Below are 5,579 nucleotides of genomic sequence, written 5' to 3'. Positions count from 1 at the left end.
CTTTAAAAATTAAAAAACTCCTAAAGAGTGTAAAAATATTAATTGCAAGAACCAAAAGTATCAAAATGGGTAAAGAATAAGGAGGAAAGTGCAGGGACTAATTTTGCCAAAAAAATGATAAATTTACTATTCCATTTGTTGAAAACTTTAATAATAATAATAATAATAATAATAATAATAATAATAATAATAATTAGATAATAAAATAATTAATATTAATAAACTTAAAATGTTAGACAAATCAACCATATATTTCAATTTTTTGCATGGTGCATTTGGTGACAAACAATTATTCGAAACACTATGTTTTCTATCTAATAAAAAATCTGATTTATTTATATTAAAAAAATAACAAAACAATAGGCACTATTAGATATGTTTCTTGTAACCAACCATCATAATGAACAGAACCAGTCCCGAAAATTCAAATACATTGGATGAGCTGGAAAAAAAGACCCTTAAGCCTTAAAGTGTAACAAATTAAAATTACATAAACTAATTTTTTTTAAAACGACGATAAACTTTATAGCAATAAACATAGCAAAATCATAGTATTTTAATGTAATTACATATCGTAACAGTTAACCGACAATTCATGAAGCTCTCCTAGCGTTCTTGATAGCAATTTGATTGAGCAACTCTTCAAGATTTCGTTCTCAATAGATATCATCGCCAAACCATTAAGTCTTTCTTGGGATATTGTGGAGTGTAAGTAAGACTTCAATAACTTTAACTTAGAAAAACTCATTTTTACAGATGCAACTGTTACTGGAATAGTTAACAATATTTGATATGCAATGCTTGCATTTTGGAAATAATCAAGTTCTTTCAAAAACATCAAAACATCTATAGGGTTGCTAAATTGATTGGTTTCCAATGTCTCAGATAATTTCAACTTCGTATAAAGTTCCTCGACATCAATATCCGATCTTTCTTCAAACTTGAGTGGTTTTTCAAGACGATGACAATATGACTTAAGATCGTTATCTTCATTTCTCTTCAAATTATGTGGAAATAAAAAACCAAATACTTTGTCATACTCTTTGAATAGTTCAAATCTCGTCTCCAGAGAAGAAATAGCTTGATCAACAATGTATAAGAAATAATTAACTCTGAAATTCTCTTTATGTGTAAATGAAACTTCTTCTCTACTTGAACTCTCATCAAACATTATTTTCCTTTCAATCAAACGCTTTTATGGAAATCTTGGATCAATACCCATTTCAATAGCAATATCCTTAGCTCCATCAATCGCTTTTAAAAAACCAGTTTTTCTATAATCCTTGAAGTACCCGATCAATTTGTTTATTTCTGTAATAGCATTATCAAGATGCGTATCCTTTGACTATAACTTTTTACTCACAATATTCAAATGGTTTAGCACTTCATGCCAGATAACAGTTGATACCAAAATTTCAAAGCCACCAAGTTCTTTTTCTGCTAGTGAAGCTGCTTCACTTGCAATTGCAACATCATTATCTTTTTCTCCAACTTGAAGTAAAACTTCTCGTACGTCAACAAGTTGCATTTTAATAGCCTTTACACTCTCAACTCGGCTTTCCCAACGAGTTTGACACAATGACTTAAGACTCTAAACTTTACATCATCTTTTAAGATTTCCCACCTCTTAGTAGAATTTGCAAAGATAGTATAAATGGGTTGGATGAATCCAAAAAAGTTCTTTCCTTTAACACACTTGTTAGCCATATCATATAATGTTAGATTAAGAGAATGACAACCACAAGGAGTGTAAAATGTTCTAGGATTTATATCTAAAAATCTCTTTTGCACTCCTTGGTGTTTTCATTTCATGTTTGCTCCATTATCATAGCCTTGACCACACATATCATCAATTTCAAGACCAAAAGACTTTAACTCCTCAAGTGTAATATCAAATAGTCCTTTTCCAGAGGTATCATAAACGTTCAAAAAATCTAAAAATGTCTCCTCAACAGTAACATAATTATATGATAACTTTAAATACCTCACTATTATAGTCATTTGTTCTTGGCGACTTGAATCGGGAGTACAATCAAGTATGATTGAGTAGTACTTTTCTTCCTTTATCGTCTTGATAAATTATTTTTTAATTTATTGAGCTATCAAAAGTATTAGTTCGTTTTGGATCGTGTGCCCAAGATAATGCACGTGAAGCTCGTCATTTGTGATCCGTCGCACATGCTCTTTGATAACTGGATCAAACTCTTCCAACATTTCAATGAGACCCAAAAAATTTCCATTAACTGTTAAATATATCTAACAAATAAGAAGTGGAATCAATTATAATAATTAACAAAGAGGTATTTGTTGGAATTGGAAAAAAAAAACATACAATCTATAGTTACCTTTTTGATATAACTTTTCGTTTGATCCCCAGAATGCTAAATTATGTTTAGTAAGAAACTTCACTACTGCAATGATTCGCAAAAGGACTTGTTTCCAGTAATTTCTTTCTTTCTTGAATTGCTTGTATTGAACTTTATCAATTATTTCATTCAAGTTCAATCTTTTACGCATATTAAACCACTTATTCCTATTTGTGAGATGATCCAAGGAAATTTCGTGCTCTTTAACACTACTAGTAACATGATGCCAATCCGAATAACCTTCGTCACCAAATTTACCTTTATAAATCCATTTTCTAAATACTTTACAACAAAAACAAAATACCTTATCGAACTCTTTCGAATATACTAGCCATTCTCTATCACACTTCTCCAAATTTGGTAAAGTTCTAGTATATAAACCTGCAGAAAATAGTCTATCAGATTTATTGTAGGGACCATACATAATACTAGTATCTTTTTTAGGACCTTTCTCAACCAAAAATTTAAGCTCTTCATAATTAAGTTTTTCCCACCTTCTTGGATCACATATATCAACAAGCTTTTTAACGGGTTCTTGCTCTTTTGCCTCTTCTACTTCTATTTCTACAACTTTTTGGTGTTAGACTCTTCAACATGCTCTTCAACAGGCTTTTCAACAGGTTGTCTATGAATAAACTTATCTAGAGCACCAATGTTATCCTTTCTCTATTCTTCTTCTAGTTTTCTCTTTTTACGTTTTTGACTACCAAATGTTTTTTAGACTTCATCACTACAATTTCATTACTTTCAACTTTCAATATTCAACTAAATACAAAAAACATAATCCGATAATTTGATTTCAACATCTAATAAATTTCAACAAAATTTCAACATTCAGTCAAATAAACAATTTCAGATTTTAGATAATTTTATAATAATCACAATTCCAACTTTCAACAAAATTTCAACATTAAATCATATAATCAGATTTTTTATTTCAACTTAATTTCAAAATTCAATCAAATAATCTCATAAATAACATTCAATCTTAATTGAATTAGTGAATTCTGATTATGATTCAAGTTCAATTTCTCATTAATCATCATTCAATTATAAAGTAATAAAACTATTAATTTGATTATCTGAATAAGTGAATAATCAATTAGACAATTACCTGATATGAAGTTATGAATGATCAATTTCAATGCTTCTCCTTCTCTTATGCTGCAACGAATTGATACCTAGGCCGCTAATAATCAACTAATCAATAATAATCGCCAATTGAGAATAATCGCTAAGCCTTTGCTGCCAAGTGCCAACCTGCTATCTACATTTGTGGATTAAGATAGGGAAAATGCCATAAAAGTCCTCAAGTTTTTAAAATTTTGTCGGTTTTACCCTTGGTAATTTTTTATGTCAACTAAAGCCTCATATTTTGCACTAACTTTTTCATTTAAAACTTTTAACAGGTTTGCCTCATAACAACTGGTTACCATGGCTACCTGAATACTACATGTCTTTATTACACTAGAGTAATAGACCCACATCTCCTTTCTTTCTCTCAACATTCACGAACAAATGCAACCAATTTCAAACCCTTTAAAATCACAACCCCTCCCCTTTAGTTGAATCTAGGCGTCGAATCGACTACATTTTATACATCTTCATTTTGTATTTTGTGGACCTCTATCTATATTTGCAGATGTGTCAAAGAAATTGAAGGTCAATAACTAGTATACTCAAAATTGAAGAAATCAAAAGCAACCATGTTCTGTTCTGCAAGAACTCATAGAGGTGCTTTGTCAAAATTGATTTTAGTTGAAGAACTGGAAAAATCGGTATGCAGATCCGAAAATCATCAAGAGTAATTTTAGATGAAGAAGGAGGTGGTACCTGGTACATTTCACAGCAAGAGTAATTTTGTTTCCATGGGTGAGATGTGTACAATCGGCGACAGAGGCATGTGTCTTCTCTGGTGACACCTCTGTCTCCATTAATGGGACATCAATGGCAAATCTTACAGCCTCCTTCATAACCTAACATCACAATCCCTTTCTCTATGTATCTCCAATCCGTGTGTATCTCCTCCCATGTCCGATTTCATCAAGGAAAACACACAAAGACATAGAAATACCCAATAAACAGAGAAAAAAGAAAGCATTGTTTGTGACGGTTTATGTGTTATTACAAATCCGATTAATAGACCTAGCCAAGTTTATCAGAGTCGGTGAAGAAAAGGGCATTGAAGAAGAAACTAATGGCGGCGTCAGTCGTGATTTTGGAATGATCGGAAGAAAAACAAAAACACGCACATACACCATGTGCAACACTTGATCTGGAGAAGTAATAAGGGTCGACGATAAATCCAAACCAAATCCAAAGAAACAATTCATCTCTATCTTTCAAATGTTCCCGTTGATCAACTGTAATTGCAGTGTGTGCAGGTGCTCGATTACATGGATGCTGCGACTTTTGTTGTTGCTTTTTAGTTTAGAGGTTAACGGTGGGTATTGGGGGAGTTAAGACGACATATCATACACTTTGGAAATGGTAACCGGCTAGCCTATTAGAAACCTGATAAAAGTTAATTATGACAAAACTTATTCAAATGTTAGGCTTTAATTGACATAAAAAATCACCAAGGGTAAAACCGACAGAAATTTAAAAATTTAAAGGTTTTTATGTCATTTCCCATTAAGAAAAGATATGGGCTAAAACATAAAGATGGGCTGCAATTGAATATATTAATTTATTTTGGGCCCTTACAAAACCAGACCTTGGTTCCCCCCCCTTTCCACCGGCTATGATAATGAATCTTTATGATAACAAATCCATGATTCAAGATGACTTGTTGGCTATACCAAGTGACGGTTATGATAACTAATCCATGATTCAAGATGACTTGTTGGCTATACCAAAGTGCACACTATAGAACCTTGTTTACTTAGATAATGATTGAATAATAACACCATATTTTTAGCAATGAAAATAACAGACATAATCAACCATATTTAGATGACAGGAAACCCAATCCATAGAAATTCAACATTTAGATGTTAGTCATATATTTCTAAACAACAAAAGGTTACATAGATGTTGGTATTACTCGATTAAAATTCGCGGATGCTGTAGGTTGAATTCTAAATTAATGAAAAGCTATGAATAGCAAAAAGAAAATAAATTGAATAATAAAAAAGGAAAATAAATAAATACCGAAGGGGAAAATAAATAAATATTAAAGAAAAAATAATGTCAAATCAAATAAGAGGAAAT

At 31.2% G+C, this 5,579-nt stretch overlaps 1 long non-coding RNA gene across 5 annotated transcripts; it reads right to left on the bottom strand.

The window, feature by feature from the left end:
- Positions 1–458: 458 nt before the first annotated feature.
- On the bottom strand, positions 459–4,877 carry LOC145037411 (uncharacterized). 5 transcript variants are annotated; one of them, XR_013678831.1, is made up of 4 exons: positions 3,481–4,877; positions 2,671–3,096; positions 2,346–2,606; positions 459–2,256 (listed from the first exon to the last, which is right to left on the bottom strand). It is a non-coding gene; the product is annotated as an uncharacterized LOC145037411 (long non-coding RNA). The 5 variants fall into 5 exon arrangements; XR_013678829.1 differs by having other exon boundaries at positions 2,346–2,747; positions 2,861–3,096; XR_013678832.1 differs by having other exon boundaries at positions 2,346–3,096; positions 3,481–3,633; positions 4,200–4,877.
- Between the last annotated feature and the right edge of the window lie 702 nt (positions 4,878–5,579).

The sequence above is a fragment of the Lactuca saligna genome, chromosome 3 (genome assembly GCF_052625555.1).
Source record: "Lactuca saligna cultivar CGN05327 chromosome 3, ASM5262555v1, whole genome shotgun sequence".
Lineage (NCBI taxonomy): Eukaryota > Viridiplantae > Streptophyta > Magnoliopsida > Asterales > Asteraceae > Lactuca > Lactuca saligna.
Note: the sequence above shows the minus strand (reverse complement) of the source record. Positions and strands in the feature narration are given on the sequence as shown.